The sequence below is a fragment of the Polypterus senegalus genome, chromosome 17, assembly GCF_016835505.1.
Source record: "Polypterus senegalus isolate Bchr_013 chromosome 17, ASM1683550v1, whole genome shotgun sequence".
NCBI lineage: Eukaryota > Metazoa > Chordata > Cladistia > Polypteriformes > Polypteridae > Polypterus > Polypterus senegalus.
Window position 1 is genome coordinate 5,771,755 of NC_053170.1, and position 21,480 is coordinate 5,793,234.

Sequence of the window (21,480 nt, forward strand, 5' to 3'; positions counted from 1 at the left end):
TTGCCAACCGGGCCACCCCGTTTAATATTGGCACATACGGTCATATGAAAAAGTTTGGGAACCCCTCTTAATTCTTTGGATTTTTGTTTCTCATTGGCTGAGCTTTCAAAGTAGTAACTTCCTTTTAATATCTGACATGCCTTATGGACACAGTAGGATTTCAGCAGTGACGTTAAGTTTATTGGATTAACAGAAAATATGCATCATAACAAAATTAGACAGGTGCATAAATGTGGGCCCCCCAACAGAGATATGACATCAGTACTTAGCTGAGCCTCCTTTTGCTCCTTTGAGCCTCCAGACGCTGTCCTCCTATAGCTAGCCTGTGATGAGTGTCTGGATTCTGGATGGAGGTATTTCTGACCATTCTTCATACACAATCTCTCCAGTTCAGTTCAATTTGATGGACAGCCTGCTTCAAATCATCTCATAGATTTTCAATGTTATTCAAGTCAGGAGACTGTGACGGCCATTCCAGAACATTGTACTTCTCCCTCTGCATGAATGCCTTTGTAGATTTCCAACTGTGTTTTGGGTCATCGTCTTGTTGGAATATCCAACCCTTGCTTAAGTAACTTCAACTTTGTGACTGATGCTTGAACATTATCCTGAAGAATTTGTTGATATTAGGTTGAATTCCTCCGACCCTCGACTTTAACAAGGGCCCCAGTCCCTGAACTGGACACACAGCCCCACAGCATGATGGGACCTCCACCACATTTGACAGGAGGTAGCTGGTGTTTTTCGTGGAATGCCGTGTTCTTCTTCCGCCATGCAAAGCACTTTTTGTTCTGACCAAATAACTCCATTTTTGTCTCATCAGTCTAAAGCACTTTGTTCCAAAATGAATCCGGCTTGTCTGAATGAGCATTTGATACAACAAGTGACTCTATTTGTGGTGTGAGTGCAGAAAGGGCTTCTTACTCATCACCCTGCCATACTGATGTTCTTTGTGTAAATTGCTCTGAATTGTAGAACGATGTACAGATACACCATCTGCAGCGAGATGTTCTCGTAGGTCTTTGGAGGTGATCTGTGGGTTGTCTGTCACCATTCTCACAATCCTGCCTCTTCATGTGCCGCTCCTGTATTTTTCTTGGCCTGCCAGACCTGCTGTGTTGGTTTAACAGCAACTGTGCCTGTGGCCTTCCATTTCCTGATTCCATTCCTTACAGTTGAAGCTGACAGTTTAAACCTCTGAGATGGCTTTTGTAGCCTTCCCCTAAACCAGGAGACTCCACAATCTTTGTTTTCAGATCTTTGGAGAGTTGCTTTGAGGATCCCATGCTGTCTGTCACTCTTCAGACGAGAGTCAAAGGGAAGGAAGCACAACTTGCAGTTGACCACCTTAAATACCTTTGACCACTCATGGTTGGACACTCCTGTCTATGAAGTTCAAGGCTTAATGAACTCAGCCAACCAAGTAATCAGCATTGAGCAGTGACAGGCATTCAAATCAGCACAATGACAAGGGGACACACATTTGTGCACAGCCAGTTTTTCACATTTGATTTCATTTCATAAACTAAATACTGCGTCTCTAAAAATCTTTGTTCGGTAAACACCGCAGTACTCTGATGTTCCTAGGAAATGAAAGACACACCACTGTTATCTTTACTGTTGAAAGGAGAGTCGTTTATTATGCAGGTAGAGAGGGGTTCCCAAACTTTTTCATATGACTGTAACTTGGTAAAAAACAGGCAGACAATGGTAGTTAAAATCCAAAAACAGGCATTTGCTGCCAAATTCACCTCGCTGGAAGTCAAACACAAAATGCTCAGGTGAGCAGATCTATGTTGTATGGGGGCTCAAATCCAAAATGTGGTGCCTCCTTCTGGGAGTTTTATACCCCCCTCAACCATAAGGGGCAGAGCTTCTCAGGATCAATTACCCACTAAGGCATCTTCTAGGCACTGTGGAGGAAAAACAATGTGATGATACTGATAGCAACAGCACCCCCCGTCATCTCGCGGTGGTATTGCACACCCGGGAAGGCGAACCTCCAACGCACGTGTGTGACAAGGGGTGGGTTTTTCAAAATGCTGGTAAAACTCTTATCACCTACAATTCATATCAAAGCATTGCTAAATGTTGTTCAGATTCCAAAGGTTAATGTGTTAAAGCTAAAACAACTGCACAATTAAAATGAACATTCGTTAAAGGTGGACGAGGACTTATAAGGACTCTCTTGATGGTTTGATTGTCTGCATGCCTGTTTGTTGACGGGGGCTGTGGAGTTCCATTTATTTCATTTAAACATTACATTAGAGCCTCTCTTGTGCCAGATAACATAAATAACCGGAACGACAGCGTCGGCCAATTTGCATCTCATTTCACAGCCTCATCGGCTTAATTGCGCAATTTGTGCAAAGTCGCTCAGCTTCCGTCTCTCTGTGGCTCTTCAGTTCTAGAAGAGATCAATTAAACAAAAAAGAAAAAAAAAAACAAAACGTGCATTTGTTGATGTTGAAAGCCTGTTAATGACTTGAAATTAATAGGGATGAGGAAAATAAAGGACGATTTGGGGAGCACCTCTTGAAATAGCTGGTTCTAAAATGGACCACCAGGGGGAGCCAATGAGCCCTAAACCACAGAGAGCGTAATGCCCGACACAATTCTGGGATAAAATAAAAGATGTTAATTTTCACTTTGGGGGCGGCACGGTGGTGCAGTGGTAGCGCTGCTGCCTCGCAGTTAGGAGACCCTTAGAGGTTCGCTTCCCAGGTCCTCCCTGCGTGGAGTTTGCATGTTCTCCCCGTGTCTGCGTGGGTTTCCTCCGGGCACTCCGGTTTCCTCCCACAATCCAAAGACATGCAGGTTAGGTGGATTGGCGATTCTAACTTGGCCCTAGTGTGTGCTTGGTGTGTGGGTGTGTTTGTATGTGTCCTGTGGTGGGTTGGCACCCTGCCCAGGATTGGTTCCTGCCTTGTGCCCTGTGTTGGCTGGGATTGGCTCCAGCAGACCCCCGTGGCCCTGTATTCGGATTCAGCGGGTTAGAAAATGGATGGATGGATGGAATTTTCACTTTTTTTTAAAAAAATCATCAACGTTAGGATCAATGAATTAACTACAATACAAAATAAATTCTATCTCCTACCATCCTCCACGTTGAGTGCGGTACCCGCTGCCTCCCCGACTCTGACTCGTCCAAGTGTGGCAGGAGGGCTTTCCTTAAAAGCCAACCAGGAAACTGCTTCTGGCTTCCTGTTTCTTCCCGTTTCACTCCTCATACACGAAGCAGGGCAGTCTGGTGGTTCCCAAAGACTCCGACGGGGATGAATCTCCGGACTCCAGTTCCCATGCCACCCTGCACCTGTCCTAAAGTGATCCAGCTCTGAGGAACAGCGCCACCTGTTGTATGTGGGAATGAAATTCTCCAAGTGGCCTCCTATGCCTGCTTCTATCATTATGGCCACCTGGCCGATTATGAATCTGTTCATAGGATGCCTGTCCTTCCTTCACGGCACCTACATGGGTTATGTGGTACCTCGTTGCTCCATTGCTTGACCAAGACCCATTTCATTCTAGAAGCATAGGAAGTTGGGTACTATGGGCTTTGAAAGGTTTCCTAATATGAGGAGAAAACAGAAACCTTTCATGGCTACTAAGCGACCTACCAGGATGCAACAGATCAAAAAATCCTGAACTTAGCCTCCAGATGCCCACTCTTGACCTACTCCTGACTCTTCTCATGTGGGTAACCACAGACCAGTCTCTCTTTTCGCCTTTCTATCCTGGAACGTGTTGTCTTCTAACCAAGCCTCTTCCTATCTTCTGCAGAACAGACTGCCAGATCCTAACCAACCAGGACTCATGTAGGGCAATTCCATGAAGATGTCCCTACTGACCAGGGCTACCACCATGTCATCTATGCTGATCCTGCTAGATCTGTGCTCTGCCTTTGACATGGTTAACCACCATTTCTGACCTTGGCATCAGTGGGACTGCCTTCAGGTGGTATAACCCTAAACCTGTCCTTAACCCTAATCCTAATCCAAACCTTATCATCTAGTGTTGAATTCTCAACGGCACTTGTAGGATTTCTATTGTAATATTATATTGTATTGATTGTGTTCTGTTCTGTGTTTTGTGTTGACCCCCCTTTTTTGACACCCACTGCACGCCCAACTTACCTGGTATAAGGGGTCTCTTTTTGAACTGCCTTTTAAGGTTTCTTCCATTTTTTTCCCTACAAAGTTTTTTTTGAGGAGTTTTTTCTAGTCTTCTTAGAGAGTCAAAGCTGGGGGCTGTCAAGGGGCAAGGCCCGTTAAAGCCCACTGCGGCACTCCATGTGTGATTTTGGGCTTTTTAAAAATAAACTGTATTGTATTGTATTGTGTGAGTCCTACCTCTTTTGGTGCCGACCCTACTGTGTGTCCTGGCGTGGAAAGATGTCAAGGGAGCATCGGGCAAGCATGGCGGTACCCCAAGGTTCAGTGCTGGGCCCTCTCCTCTTCTCCCTATGCAAATCCTCAGTAGGACTTATCCTAGCCTTTGCAAAGATGGATCTCCTTGTTATCCCGAGGCGTCTTTTCAACACCCCATCTCTGTTCAACTTGGTTCATTATCACTAATACATGCCAACTCAGTACACAACCTTGGGGTGATGATTGGTGACCAACTGTCCTTCAATTGCCATATTGCTACAGTCCCTCATCCTTGCAGATTCACTCTGTACAATGTCGAATCTGACAGAGTATGCAGCACATCTCCTAGTCCAGACTTTGGTCTGGACACGGCTGGACAACTGCAGCTCTCTACTGGAAGGAGGACTGGCATGTGTCACCATGCAGATGAGTGAAAATGTAACGGCCTGTCTAGCATATTCGACCTGTGGAGGTGGGCACATGTCAGATGATTTGACTCCCTGTAGCAGCATGTATTAAAGTTCAAATTCTTAGTGCCCCCGTCTTCTGATGGTGACTTCCAGCAGGATAAGGCGCCATGTCACAAAGCTCAGAACATCTCAAACTGGTTTCTTGAACATGACAGTGAAGTCACTGGACTCAAATGGCCTCCACAGTCAGCAGATCTCAATCCAACAGAGCACCTTTGGTGGAACTGGAGATTTGTATAATGGATATGCAGCAACTGCGTGATGCTATCATGTCAATATGGACCAAAATCCCCGAGGAATTTTCCAGCACATTGCTGAATACATGCCATGAAGAGTTACGGCATGTGAAGGCAAAAGGGGGTCCAACCAAGCTAGGACTAGGAGGGTGTACCTAATAAAGTGCACTTCACTAGGCAGGTTATTCTGATCTCGCAGTGTCCCCAATCGTCGTCTCATGTCGTGTCCCATTCCAGTTATCATCTGCAATGTCATGTGATTCTCCACCTGCCTTCTCGAGTCTTCCCGAACTCGTAAAGAATAACGAGAAAGTTCCAGGGGTTGCTGGAATGCAGAGCTCAGCACGCCTGCGAATACCCGGCTGTCAATCACCTGTCCCCGCCCATTTCTAAAGTGACAATGCTGGCTGTTACAGCGCTTGAAGTTTTCATTCTGAAGAACGATGTCATAAATGAACCGTTTCTGGTTTCCAAAAGAACCATCCATATGAAAGTTCCAGAAAGAAACGTTGTTAATTTTTTTTTAAACAATTTTCAACGAGTAATAACAAGTTTGTGAGATTCCAGTGGCTTTAATTATTTTAAAGGGACTCTCACCGCACACAACGCTAACGGCTCAGTTGAAGTTTTCTTGACCTGCTTTGTGGTCAAATTAAAATTTAAAGATTTCTCTCCTGACCGCATATTAGGAACTTTTTCAAAGCCCAAAGAACTAACTTCATTTGCAGAGAACCCTTGTCAGATTTAAATGATCAAGCAAAGCTTCTACGAGGAAACCCATAGCCTTTTTAAAAGTATTGCTGGACGAATGAACATATAAAGATATTTTAAACGCTTGATTTCTTCGGATATATTTTAAAACAGTCGTCTTTGTTTGTTATATTTAGTTTAGGAGGTCATCTAATGTTACACCCCTGTTGGCGCGTTGTGCTGACATTCTGATTTATTATTCACCTAGTTATGGTTATGAGCTTAGCTGCTGTTGGACAGTACAACAAAGGCTCACTTTGTACGTTCATTAGAGTTTGAATTCGTTTCATTATTCATGTTTGTCCTTTTCTTTTGTTTGTTTTTCTCTCCCGACAGTGACACAATTCCGTACGACCGCACAGCGCCATCTATTGGCGTCGCCTTGTCTTTCAATTTTCAAATGTCAAGATCAACACGGAGAGACTCCGCTTGCGGTCACTTAACCAAAATAATAAGACTGTCACTCTTAAAAATAAGAAAGGCGTCAAAAGTGGTTCTGCAAGGCAATGCCATAGGGGAGCCTTTTATGTTTCTCAAAAGAACGATCCACCAGTGGGTTCCAGAAAAAAAACAAAAAAAAACTTTTATTAGCTACATCGGGTGTGCTGGTTATTTATGGAAGTATCTACTGTACTTAACAATATCTTTGGAAAATAGAAAATGCAGGCGTTTTGCACGTTTTGAGCATACAACGGGATGACAGACACGTGCAGTATGCAACAGAAATAACATGAGATATTTTTATTATATGTGGACGTTTATCATGTCGCTTGTCATTGTACGGCATGGATTATCATTGGTTTGTATTACGTAAAAAAAAAATATCAATTTTGTATGAAAGCATGAGATTAAATTTCATTTTTTGCCTATTTAAATAAAATACTATAAATCTGGTAAGAAATATATTAGACATATATACGCAAAAGGCCTATGTGTCTAAGGAGCAGTCCGCTCTGCTCATGCTCAACAACAGCCACTAGATGGCGCTAGCACGCACCTCACTTCTCAATGCTTCAGACCTGCGTGCACAACAGCGACGTCGTGCTGATGACGTAGATGAAGAGACACAACGTCGAAATGAAGCAAACGCCGTGAATCAACAGCATGCAAGTGAAACACCTTGGCAAGGCTTGGAGTTTACACTAAAAACATCGTCTAGCTTAGGACGGCAAAGATATGGCATCGCCATGGGGGCTGCAAGCACAGGTGGGTCCTCATCCTCTGCCAATAGAATAAAACTGCTAGGTAATCTCCAGGTTATTTTTTTGTCCCAAAGACCATGCACGAAGCTAGTAAAAAAGGAAAAGAAATTAGGGTAGAGAGTTCCGTTAATCATGTGTTAAACAACAGCAACGCACAGATGTTCAAAACCTTTTTTTAGAAATGATCACATACTTCAGACAAAGTGCTGCTGTCTAACAGCTCCGGCATCCTGGGTCAGATTCCATTCCCAGATGCTGTCCATGTGGACATTCATGTTAGGGTGATTAGTGACTATAGGGATGTCTATTGGCCTAAATATAATAAAAGGTGGCCTTTCCGGTGTAATTTGAATATTAAAGTGGAGAGTCCCCTAACGAGATACCCAGGACTACAGTATAAAATATCAGAAACCTGCCATGCCAACAGTGTCTCTGTGTGACCTTGGCCTTATTCGGCAGATCATGGAATATCAACATCTCACTGGCCTGCTTTCTGGAGATTAAAAGCCAGATATTGGCCATATAAGTAAGACATTGACCATTTAAGATGGTTACTTGCCACAAAAGAAGGACATTTGCTATGTAAGTTACATATCAGATATCTAAGATGGATACTGTTGTGGAAATGGAGACTGCATGAGGATTACTGTGAGTGTAAAGTGAATGGGAGAAGATAAAGAAGTAAGAAATCATTTTCAAAAAGGCACAAGAGGGAAAAAATGTCAGAGGTAAGGGTTAACTCTAACAAACGCTATCTAACCCTAACCCTAGGAAACCAGGAACCAAATGGGTAAAATGAAATTGAAAGAAAAGCACAAAATAAATAAATAAAAATAAGAAAAGTTAAAATCACATCCCAAAATCCTATTACTAAGGTGTATATGATAAAAAAACAAAGTAACAATAGGTTTATATATCCACAGAAGGACAAAGGGTAAGGTGGACACGGAGACTGCCTGAGGATTATTGTGAGTGCAAAGTGACAGGGAGATGACAAAGAATCAAGAATCATTGTTAAAAGGGGCTTGTGAGGGTGAGTATTAACCTTGCTATATAAGAAAAAGATGATGAAAAGAAGATGATGATGAAGAGGCAGAAGAAGATGATGATGAAGAACATGAAGGGAATGAAAGTAAAGAAGAAGAACATGAAGAAAAAATAAGAAGAAAAACAACAAGAAGAAAACAAAGAAGAATAAGAACATGAAGAAAAGAAGATGATAATGAGGAAGAGGATGAAGAATAACATGAACAAAACGAAGAAAAAGAAGCTAAACAGGAAAAAAGAAGAATGAGAAAAAAGAAGAAGAAAAAGAAGACCATGAAGAAGAAGAAGAAAAGGAAGAAAAAGAAGATGATGATGAAGAACATGAAGAAAATGAAGATAAATAAGAAAAAAGAAGAACATGAAGAAGAAGAAAAAGAAGAAGAGCATGAGAAAGAAGAAGAAGAAGAAGAAGAAGAGCATGAAGAAGAAGAAGAAGAAGAAGAAGAAGAAGAAGAAGAGACTAGACTAGGAGCAAGTGGAGCAAGTCACAAAAGATGATTGCCACCCATGTAAACGATGTAATCACTGATAAGTTTCCAATCCTGGATTAACAATCAATAAAGCAATTCAACTTAATGTAACAGCAAATCAAGCAACAATATGAAAGATCACAGAGGAAAGATTTTTTTTTTCTTCCAATCAATTTGAGAGATATTCGCAGAACAGACGGCTCTTCAGTTGGTTCTTGAATTTATTGAGGTAGTCAGCAGTTCAGAGGGAGGTTCCACAAACTAGGAACTACACAGGAAAAGAGTCTGGATTGAGACTTGATGCCAACCAGAGGTGGCATCACCAAGTGCTGTTCTCTGACAGACCTGATTGGGCAAAAAGAAGCAGAGCCTCTCACCAGTGTCTCCGTACACTCAGGTGCTGACCCACTGTCTACTCGGTAGGCGAGCATCAGAGGTTTGAACTTGATGTGTGCTGCTACAGGGAGCCAATTTAGTGACCCGAAGAGAGGAGTGCCATGTGCCCATCTTTGCTAGTTAAATACAAGATGGGCCGCTGCATTCTGGACCACCTGCAGTGCCTCAATAGCACTTGTTTGTAAGTCCTTATGCTGGCTCACAGTTAAGAACTGGGCTGGTTTCAAAAAATTCTTTTCACATATGAAGCCTTAGGGTAGCATGGTGGCGCAGTGATAGCGCTCCTGCATCGCAGTTAGGAGACCTGGGTTTGCTTCTCAGGTCCTCCCTGCATGGAGTTTGCATGTTCTCCCCGTGTCTGCATGAGTTTCCTCCCACAGTTGAAAGACATGCAGGTTAGGTGCATTGGCGATCCTTAATTGTCCCTGGTGTGTGGGTGTGTGTGTGTCCTGCGGTGGATTGGCGCCCTGCCTGGGGTTTGTTTCCTGCCTTGCACCCTTTGTTGGCTGGGATTGGCTCCAGCAGACCCCCATGACCCTGTAGTTAGAATATAGTGGGTTGGGTAATGAATGGATGGATATAAAGCCTTAACTGGTTGAGTCCCTCCTTACCTATCTGAACATATTATTATCTAGAAAACTGAGCGCACATTAACATTAACAGTGGGGTGTTAGGTACAGGGCCCCCAAGCCGTGGACTGATCTGCCTGCTTACATAAGAGCTGCCCCTTCAGTCTCACGACTTTAGCCTGGCATACCCTGACTAGAGCTGCTATTGCATCGCTGTTTGTTAGTCATTTGTACCAAAATGTCACACAATAATTATGAACTGTTGCCAACCCTCCTCTGTTCTGTTTCTCTACTTGGTATCTTCTGCCTTGCTGCCATGCTTGTTCTCCTGCAAATGGAAAATGTCTTCTCAGATACTGGGGGCCTTGGAATCATCGGATGAAATGATTCTGTCAACAGACTGGACGGTCAGCACAGACACTAATGAAGAATCGCCAGCCGGAGGTGGGTGGCCAGTTGGCCGGGGGTCTTAAAGGTGGTGACTACATCTGGTTTTGTCTTTGACTTTCTTTTTCATAACTGACCTTGGACCCCCTAGAGGTTTATTTACTGTATTTATTTTTTTCCCCACTGTTGATGCTGACTGAGTTTTTCTTTTCCTCTTTTTCATTGTCAGCTGGCCAACAATTCAACAATTCCTCAATGGACAGATGTTGTTGGTTTCCATTCAGGTTGATCAGTTTCTGCACTATTTTCGGGGTGTTTTAACAAATCTGTGTTTTGACATGTAGTAATTCTGTATTTAGTAAATTTGTCAAATTTATTCTTGCATCTGCACTTGAGAATAGTCACAGCACTGAGTGAAAGGCGCTATACAAAAATAAACAGAATTAAATTGAATTGGCACAGGTAAGGCTTGAAATTACGCAGCCTGCTGCAGATGCCCTTTCTTTTCAAACTGTGGCCGACTTCATATTGATTAATTATTGCTCTCCTTGTTAGGCTTGTCGGGGGCCATCCAAGCTATTGAGAATCAAGATGGATGCGTCTGCCTTCTCGTGTTGGAGCAAACAGGGTAAAAAAGCTCGAAAATTACATTCCTGTCTCCCTCATGCCAGGCACCATTACACATTGTGCTTCTCTGTCCATCAATCTTCATTTTATCGTCTCTTTCGTGATGAATGCTCCACATGCACCCCTTATGTGAATGGAGGCAAACAGGAGACGTGGCTTGTTTCAGCAAAATGGCAGAGCGGGCAGGTTAAGTGACTTGCTCGGGGTCACACAGAGATTGAGTGCTTGGATTTGAACTACAGACCCTCCGATCTCTCAGGCGCAGGACCACTTACAAAGAGCACGGGCTACAATTGAATTTTCTTTTTAAATAGAATTTATCCATCAATCCATCCATATTCTGGACTCGCTCATTCCATGATGGAATTGCAGGTAGGCAGAAGCGATCACAGTGGGAAGAAATGAAATGGCAAGGGATGCCAGTGCATGATTGGGAGACACAGACTCTCAACTGGTCGATTGGAGCCACCAGTTACCCTGCAAAATGCATTTTTGGGATGTGCTTTAAAATACCACACAGTGATAACAAGAATGTGTCACAGAATTGCCAGTCTGGGATTTGAACACAAGTCTCTTTCAGTATGAGGGAGTGACACCAGCTGTGCCACCACTGCTTTATAATTGAGGCAATGTCATTAGGCTCTATTATATGCGAAGATCTATATGGCTCTATGAACGTTAGTGGGTCAATCACAGGGCAAGGGGGAGCAATCCTAACCACCTCTGCCCTCTTCCCAGGAGAACAGAGGACAGGGGCGGACTGGCCTTTAGGGCATTTGGGCAATGCCCGGTGGGCTGTGGACTTTGGGCCGGCTGTTTCATGAAATAAATTTTATGTGCTATTTACAGTTTGGCATTAAAATTAGTTTTCTAAATTATTTAACATCATCTGTCCGGTATGGCGATTTCCATAGTCCTATCTATAGTTTTAGTTGTCAGTTCACAACGTTGTAGCGAAATGCCTTTTCCCGATTTCTGTTTCGATACCGCTACATTTCAGTTAGCATATACATTATTGCAATTTGTTTTATCTCATATCTAGTACAGTATTTAAATTCTTTGGTACTAACACTTATGCATTATGCATTTTATTGTTCTGTGGTCGTCGATATCAGCGATAATTAATGGTCTTCAGCTGCGATTATTAGTTTGGTGAAATAAAGTCATAAAGCACAGGATAGGAATTTTTCATATTAGGGCCGAACATTTATAGTTTATGGGGTGGGTAGCGCTGCTGTCTCGCAATAAGGAGACCAGTGTTCGCCTCCCGGGTTCTCCCTGCGTGGAGTTTGCATGTTCTCCCCATGTCTGCGTGGGTTTCCTCCCACAGTCCAAGACATGTGTCTGCGACACATCAGAGCTGATGGGCTTCAGCAGTCGGGAGACGCCTCTGGTCAAAGTGCTCAGTAAGGTTCGGATCCGCAGCCCCCTCACCCGCTGACCACGAGCTGCGAGTCTCCAGGTATTCCCGCCCAGGAACCCCGAGGAACGCGAGTCACCCGAGGTCCGGAAACAGAGCTCTTTAAAGTTCGGTGCGGACTTTGCCATTGACAACATTACTAAAAAACTATCACGTGCACTGTTAAAAAGTAATGTTTTGCAATTATTTTACTGTTTCTGTACCATAAATGGTGCAACGCAAAAACTAACACTAGCCTTGTCAAAATACGCTGCGCCTCCTGATGTCTTGATAAAATCCATCAGCGTGTCTTCGTTGTCACTCATATTGTTATCCTGACTTGTGTAGTTCTGCTCCTAAAAGAGAAACAAAAGTAAAGGCGCCGAGAGAAATGCCGGTTATTCCTGTTTATTTTTGATGATGCTGTGCCCCCTGGCGGTAAAGCACGTCGTTGCAGCACGGCAACCCGGACAAAGTAAACGCCACGATAATCAAAAGATAAAAGAATTCCTCCTTTCGTTTTCTAACCGTTCTCACTCAGGGCTGCAAGAAGATGAGCAGATGGGTTAAGGGATTTAGGGGGTCCCCTTCTGCAGGAAACCTGGGCAGGGTGGACGGACGTCGCCCCTCGTTTTCCACAGGGGGCAGTCGATATTGCGATAAACAGGTGCGCTCGATTTATCAAGAAAAACACATTTTCTTTAATCTTTTTTTTTTCATAGTGGTTGCGTTGTACATTCAAGTAGTGCAAATATCCACTACAAAATGTAACATTCAAATGAGGTCTCCCCTCTCCTTTAATCCAGATGCCGGGACGTATACACCAAGCAGCATCGTTTAGTGCTGTTAGGAAAACTCAAACCTCCCTTTTAACTTCAAGAGAACATTCCCACTGCCAAAAGCTACAAACCAAAATTAAACATAACTGCTTGAAACCCAACAGGAACGAAATGATAATTAATAGATTATTTTTAGGTGCAGCGCCGCAGAGCCTTTTGGGACGTCAGTGCCGTCCGTCATTATAATAAACTGCTCAAAAAAATTAAAGGAACACTTTGAAAACACATCAGATCTCAATGGGAAAAAGAAATCCTCCTGGATATCTATACTGATATAGACTGGGTAATGTGTTAGGAACGAAAGGATGCCACATCGTTTGATGGAAATGAAAATGATCAACCTACAGAGCCCTGAATTCAAAGACGCCCCAAAAATCAGAGTGAGAAAATGATGTGGCAGGCTAGTCCATTTTGCCCAAATTGAATTGCAGCAACTCAGAATTGTACGCAGCACTTTGTATGGCCGCTGTGTTCTTGTATACATGCCTGACAACATCGGCATGCTTCTAATGAGATGACAGATGGTGTTGTGGGGGATCTCCTCCCAGATCTGGACCAGGGCATCACTGAGCTCCTGGACAGTCTGAGGTGCAACCTGGTGGCATTGGATGGACCAAAACATAATGTCCCAGAGGTGTTCTATTGGATTTAGGTCAGGAAAGTGTGGTGGCCAGTCAATGGTATCAATTCCTTCATCCTCCAGGAACTGCCTGCATACTCTCACCACATGAGGCCAGGAATTGTCGTGCACCAGGAGCCACTGTACCAGCATAGGGTCTGACAATGGGTCCAACATCCTGATACCTAATGGCAGCTAAGGTGCCTTTGTCAAGCCTGTAGCGGTCTGTGTGACCCTCCATGGATATGCCTCCCCAGACAATCATTAACCCACCACCAAACTGCTCATGCTGAATGATGTTACAGGCAGCATAATGTTCTCCATGGCTTCTCCAGACCCTTTCACTTCTTTCACATATACTCAGGGTGAACCTGCTCTCATCTGTAAAAAGCACAGGGCACCAGTGGTGCATCTGCCAATTCTGGTACTCTATGGCGAATGCCAATCGAGCTGCATGCTGCTGGGCAGTGAGCTCAGGGCCCATTAGAGGACATGGGGCCCTTGGGTCACCCTCATGAAGTCTTTCTGGTTGTTTGGTCAGAGACATTCACACCAGTGGCCTGCTGGAGGTCATTTTGTAGGGCTCTGGCAGTGCTCATCCTGTTCCTCCTTGCCCAAAGGAGCAGATACTGGTCCTGCTGATGGGTTATGGACCTTCTATGGCCCTCTCCAGCTCTCCTAGAGTAACTGCTTGTCTCCTAGAATCTCCTCCATGCCCTTGAGACTTTGCAGGGAGACACAGCAAACCTTCTGGCAATGACACGTATTGATGTGCCATCCTGGAGAAGTTGGACTACCTGTGCAACCTCTGTAGGGTCCAGGTATCGCCTCGTGGTACCAGTAGTGACACTGACTGTAGCCATATGCAAAACTAGTGAAGAAACAGTCAGAAAAGATGAGGAGGGAAAAATGTCAGTGGCCTCCACCTGTTAAACGATTCCTGTTTTGGGGGTCATCTCATTGTTGCCCCTCTAGTGCATCTGTTGTTAATTTCATTAACAGTAAAGCAGCTGAAACTGATTAACAACCCCTTCTGCTACTTAACTGACCAGATTAATATCCCATAAGTTTCATTGACTTTATGCTATACTCTGATTAAAAAGTGTTCCTTTAATTCTTTTGAGCAGTATATTAGACTTACAACCTTGGGATGGTGAAGGGATGTTAGTCCTCCTCGGTGTATGGAGCGCGCGCTCGTTCAGTAACACAGACGAAGCTCCAATGTGTAAATAATAATAATAATAATAATGATAATAATTAAATTTATATTCATTATACGTCTTTCTCATGCTCTAGGCATTTCACAGAGTCTCAGAATGTACAGCAGGGTGTATATACCATTGGATACAAGTAATATACGCACAGAGCACTAAGAACAGTTAAATACAGAACATTAGAACAAACCAGACGAGAACAGGCCATTCAGCCCAACAAATATGGCCAGTCCTCTCCGCTTATTTCTTCCAAGAAAACATCAAGTCAAGTTTTGAAAGTCGCTAACGTCTTACTGTCTACCGCACTCCTTGGTCTCTTATTCCAAGTGTCTATCGTTCTCTGTGTAAAGAAAAACTTCCTAATGTTTGTGTGAAATTTCCCCTTCACAAGTTTCCAACTGTGTCCCCCGTGTTCTTGATGAACTCGTTTTAAAGTCACCGTCTCGATCCACTGGACTGATTTCCTTCATCGTTTGAAACGCTTCAGTCAGGTCTCCTCTTCATTTCTGTAAAGGCTCAGCTCTTTTAGTCTTTCCTCCTAATTCATCCCCTGCAGCCCTGAATTTAAATTTCATTAAATTTCATCTGACACAAAACTGCCCAAGTCTGTCTGCTGTCCAAGTCCTTCTGTGATGATTTATTGGATTCCAAATTATCTGCCAGTCCACTTATCTTGGTATCATCAGCAAACTTAACCAGCTTCCTCCTTATATTCCTATCTAAATCATTTACAGATTTTAAAACTAGCAGTGGCCCCCTGCACTGCCCCCTGCTGGTCACCACTCTCAACATCACCCAATTCTGATGGGGTTCCTCACTCCATCACCCTCTGCTTCCTGTGTCTGAGCCAATTCTGCCCCCCACATACACCCCACACCCTGAACTGCCACCTCCTTTAGTTTGATGCCCATCCTCTCATGTGGCACCTTATCAAATGCTTTCTGAAAGTCCACATCAATAATATCATCTGCTTCACTCTGGTCGCATCCTTTTGTTGTTCCCTCAAGAATTCCAGCATGTTAGTAAAACACGAGAGATGACTTTACCTCAGACAGGCAGTACAACTTGGCAGGTGGGCAGTGGCACCAAGTGCCACATTTGAGAAATGAGAAGAGAAACAGAATAGGTGAGGGTGAATAACAAATTCTAACTGTCATGTTACTTATGTTTTGGTGCTAATGACTAACAACAGAGAGGCAGTCGGCACAGTTGATCAGCAGCTCTAGTCAGGGTGTGCTAAACTGAAGTCGTGAGTCTTAAAAGCTGAGACCGAAGGGGCATCTCTTATAGTAACAGGCAGACCAGTCCACAGTTTAGGGGGGTCCTGTAACTAAAAGCTCGACCTCCCACAGTTATTTTATTATTTCTTGTAAGCATAACCAGATATAAGCATTGTGATCCCCAGACTGAGATTTATTCAAATATGTTGGTAGCTTTGTAAGTCGCTTTGGATCAAAATGTCTGCTGTAAATAACTAGAACTTTAAAAGTAAGGAGCAAATCGAAAGGTCTTGTTGTGATCTCAGCAGGCAATGTGGCTTAAGGTTCTGGACCTCAACCCCCTGAGCTCGTGGGGTCAAATCCCATTAGTGACACTGTGTGACCATGAACAAGTCACTTCACTTGGCTGTGCTTCAACTGAAAGACTAAAAGAAATGGAGCCATCTGTATCTCCAATGGCAGAAGTCACCTTGGAAGAACATTTCAGTCATGTAAGTGAATGTAACGTGGATGCTGGTGTTTGCCATCGGGTTTCCTTGATGACGCCTTTGTTTTTCTCCGCACTGGCTAAGTGGTCACCTTCCTGGAATTACACACGGACTCCCCCCTCCCACCCAAAGTGGTGCCTCCCTTTGATTTTAGCCACCTCACCTGCTTTCCGGGTTTTCAGTTCATTGCTCTCCTCCGCCCTCCTCCTTTTTTCTTTTTTCTTTTGCCCGAGGGGGGAATCTTAATCCGTTTATTTACAGGCCAGCAGACATCAGGTAAGACGTTGCTGTCTGAAACCCCCAGGAGTGCAGTGAAGCGTTTTAAAACGGGGTGAACTCACTTGTTCTCCTGCTTCAGAGCTTCTTTCAAAACCATTGACCCGATGTTCTTAACTGATTGGAATTTGAACTTGTGAAAAGAAAAAGACCATAATGATGAAAGATGGAGCAGTGATAGCAGGCGGCCGATGCGCATGTTCCTTCGGGCGTTCTTGGATCCTAATTTGAAATGAAAGAGTGACATTCACGCGGTGCCACATTTGATCTGAGGGCCGGAGGGGAAGCGGTGCCACATTCCTCTGTGCGAGTCCTAGTAGTTCGACCTGTTTGAAAATCCCTCCACAAGGGGGCAGTGTGTTAATCTGCTTTGAACTGGAAGGTTCATCCTGGGTTCAGGTGACAACGGTGGGAGTACGCTGGGTTTGAAAATCGCACCTTGGTCACCGTCAGTGTGCACAGCACCTTCAGAAAGTCCTGCACTTTGGCCACATTTTTGTCATTGAAATTCATTTGTCCCTCATCAGACAACGCTTCATATCACAGAACACGGGTGTCAGACTCTGGTCCTGGAGGGCCGCAGTGGCTGCAGGTTTTCATTCTAACCATCTTCTTAATTAGTGCCCAGTTTTTGCTGCTAATTAACTTCTTTTGCTTGAGTTTTAATTAACTTGACTTGGATTTCCTAGTTGTTTCTTAGCAGCCTAATGATGATGAGAGGGTGGCACGGTGGCGCAGTGATAGCGCTGCTGCCTTGCAGTTTGGAGACTTCCCTGTTCCTCCCAGCGTGGAGTTTGCATGTTCTCCCCGTGTCTGCGTGGGTTTACTCCCACAGTCCAAAGACATGCAGGTTAGGTGCATTGGTGATTGTAAATTGTCCCTAATGTGTTCTTGGTGTGTGTGCCCTCCGGTGGGCTGACACCCTGCTCATGGTTTTTTTTTCTGCCCTGTGTTGGCTGAGATTGGCTCCAGTAGACCCCTGTGACCCTGTACTTAGGATATAGCGGGTTGGATAATGGATGGATGATAATGAGATGCAAACCACAGCTAACCACAGTATCTGAAAATAAGGAAAGTTGAAGGTTTCAGTAAGTTTGATCTCTCAGGTCACCAAAATATTTTGACGGCTTTCTTAGTTAAACCAGAACATCCACAGTTTTGGAAATTTCTGCTGTGGCAGAATGAGAGCAGCAACAAGCCATGGAAATAAATAACGGGTTTAATTAACAGCGATAATTAGCTTCTCATTGAGAACCTGGCTTAGAGTGAAATTGGTTGGAGTTTGACACCTCAATTTAGCTGGTCATCTGTTGGCTCATTTCATGTCTCATTTCTGTTTGGCTGCCATTTAAAGGAGAAAAGAATCCATTTAGAAGGCCGAATCCTTAAAAACAAGGCTATTAAAATGAAGGGAAAAGAAGTTAATTAGCTATGAAAACTGGTCACTGATTAAGTAAAGGGTTAGAATGAAAACCAGCAGCCACTGCGGCCCTCCAGGACTGGAGTTAAGCCCTTAGCCTGTCTCCCAATAACAGCATGAACCCGCATGAACAAGAAACAGTAGAAAAGTGGTAAAAAAAAAAGATAGCTGCTCATCAATCCCCACCCCAAGGTCACCTACTGACCTGGCAGGTGTTTAGTGACAGTGAGCCAAGCTGTACAGAGATGGGGAGTTGAACAGTCTGACTGGCCAGAGAAACTCACAGGTTGAGCTGTAGATGGTGGTCCTTCATCCAGGATGAGGTATCAGTAAGACAAGCAGAGACTCTACCAGATACTGCATTGTCCTCCAGAGGGAATGACAGGTACAGCTGTATGCCATCCAGGGCCATTCTTAAGTTTTTGGGGGCCCTTGGCAAAAAGGGAATGGCGGGTAACCGTTCACCATCGGCCTCATTTACTACCATTGTTACATTTGATCTTGAGGAGGTATCGTCAGGAGTTCTGCTACTAGTGTTACGGCTAGAACCTCCATCTTTTCTAGCGACAAAGTTCAACAGCACTCCCTTTTGTGACGCAACAAAAGCCTTTTGCTGCACGCTCTGTCAGATGAGGTCTGATCTTGAAGATGGCAGAGAGAGTAAAACACAAGAAAAGACTGGAAAAAGAGTTGGGGAACCACCCTGTATACAGTGTATGCCGCCAGCAAAAAACAAACATTAGCTCCAGAGAACTGTCTGGGTCAGGGACAGGACATGAAGGGAAGGTGCTGGGCTGGGCAGGGGAGGAAGAGGCGGGTCCGTGAGGGTTCAACCCGGAAGTGAGGTCAGAAGGAGGCGTGGCTAGGAAGGAAGTGCAGGAACTGGAGGAGCTTCACGTGGGTTTCTGTTCAGGTGATCTGCAGAAGAGGGAAAAGGAAGGTTAGTGCACTTCATCATCATGCAAAATAGTTCTATTAATATTCTATTATTCTATTTACATTCGTGTATTTTTTTATTAAATACTAGCTGTCTCCCGCGGCTTCGCCCGCTTAGTAGTGAAACAGGACAAACTTTAAAAATCAGTCAGTCATCATTCAACCCGCTATATCCTAACACAGGGTCACAGGGGTCTGCTGGAGCCAATCCCAGCCAACACAGGGTGCAAGGCAGGAGCAAAACCAAGGGGCAGGGTGCCAGCCCACTGCAGGGCACACACACACACACCAAGCACAACTTAGGATCGCCAATGCACCTAACCTGCATGTCTTTGGACTGCGGGAGAAAACCCACGCAGACACGGGGAGGACCTGAGAAGCGAACCTGGGTCTCATTACTGCGAGGCAGCAGCGCTACCAATGTGCCACCCTTTAAAAATCAATTAAAAAATTTTGAAAAAATGTAATAATTTGTATTGAGATGAATTTATATCGATAGCTTTCATATCCGCGGGCCTCCTGATATACAATGCTTTTGGTTTTGCTATCAGATGTGAGAATGTAGCTGTGATCTCTTTTGGAAAAATGTAAAAAGTTGTCAAGGTATCGACAGCAAACGTTGGCACTGTATCTGATCGTGTTCAGCTTTGATGGGGGAGCGTCCCTCGCGTGGGGAGAAAAAGACGTGGAGGTGGGATCTCTACCCTCTAAAACACACGGAGCTCTGATCTCTCTCTCAAAAATGTTAAACGTTACTCCTTAACAATCTGAAGATGATAATGTCTGCTGAACAAACAGGTATGGCTAGCTAAGTGGAGACAAGGTGCACTCCAACACATGGCGACAGCAACAGTGACTTGAATGGAGGCCGGTGCGTGAGTGTGGAGGGCCCACAGCCTGTCACTCGGAAAGCGTGAATAAATCGCTCCAGGCGCAAGCGAACTATGATACATACTGCAAAATCAACTGGAATGTTCAAGCAAATTATAGAAAGAAATCCGATCTAAATCCGTGAAGTAGTTCTCTCGTGAAAAGTGGACAGACATACAGACAGACTTTGGGTTTTATACAAATAGAGGAGTGATTAACCTGTGTTAGTGGCATATTGTGTGTGTGTGTCTGTAGATGGTGGTGTACAGCAGAGGGGGCAGATTTTCTTGCCTGGGGCACCAGAGAGGTCAGAAACGGCCCTGCTTCAGCTCTCCATCAATTGGAGCTTTATGGCAGAGTGGCCAATGGACATACGATAGTCCGCTTGGAGTTTGTAGAAAGGCAACTAAAGGACTCGCAGACTGTGAAAAACAAGAATCTCTGCTCTGATTAAACCAAGACTGAACTGTCTGGGCTCACTTCTAAGTGGCATCTCTAGAGGAAACCAAGCACAGTGCATTGCTGACACCACCACACGACAAAACAGCTTGGGATCCTGGTTGGCAACCCTCAGCCTCCTGGAAATGACCCTCAGTCTGCCACAGACAGGTATTACGTGGGCGTTCAGCCACTTTGGTCCGCAGCAATGAGCCAGATCACCCTCGGGTAATGGTGCCACATGGCCATAGTGCTGTAACTGACGATCCCTCACAATGTAGGTCATGTGCCTCATTGGGACTCCGTGAGCAACACAAAGTCAAACCAGCGGGACCCAAGGACTCTCTGAAGACACACACATGAAGGAGTCCAGTCTTCATCTCAGGTCACTGGATGGCGTTCATGTCTCACAAACAGGAAGCACCAGGACTCTGAAGACTTGGACCTTCGTCCTATTGCAGATATCAGGAGCACCACACACCCCTTTTCGGCGACCCCGTGACCCCCCATGCACTCTCAGTCCATCTACTGACTTCATAGGAAGAGTCACCAGAGTCACACGAATGTCACTGCTGAGGCCAGTAAACCGCTCGACGGGGTCGACACTCTCACTGCAGACAGACACACTGCTGCTGCGCCCAAGAGGTCATTAAAGACCTGGATGTTAGTTTTTGTTAGGACCCTCATAAGCCCAGACCCTCAGACCCTTCGCTCTGTCTCTCAAGAGCCCCCATCAGAGCCTCTATGACTTTGGGATGTCTTGACTCTCTTCAGTGGCTACAGCAGAAAAAAGCAAAGGTCCTGGAATGGCCATCAGAGTCTCCTGACCTCAGTATCATACGGGAGATCTCAAACGAAGACAGCCCAAGAATTGACTTGACCTGGGAGCTTCTCACCAAGAAGAATGGGCAGCTGTACCACCTAAGAAAATCAAGGGCTTCATCCACAACTCTCACAAAAGACTGCGTGCCATCATTGATACTAAAGGGGGCAATACACACTGCCCATGTGCCCAAGAGGTCCTTAAAGATCAGAGTCTTTAAACATTTCTTAAACACATTGAGGGAGTTGGAGTTTGGAATGGAGGTGGGAAGCTCGTTCTACCAGCCAGAAGCTACACATGAAGAGTCGGGACTGAGACGCCATTCAACAGCAGACCCAAGTGATCAAGAAGAAGCCTCAGACCTCAGAAATATCTCCAGATCTGTAAGGGCAGACCAACTGACCACTCTGGAGGCAA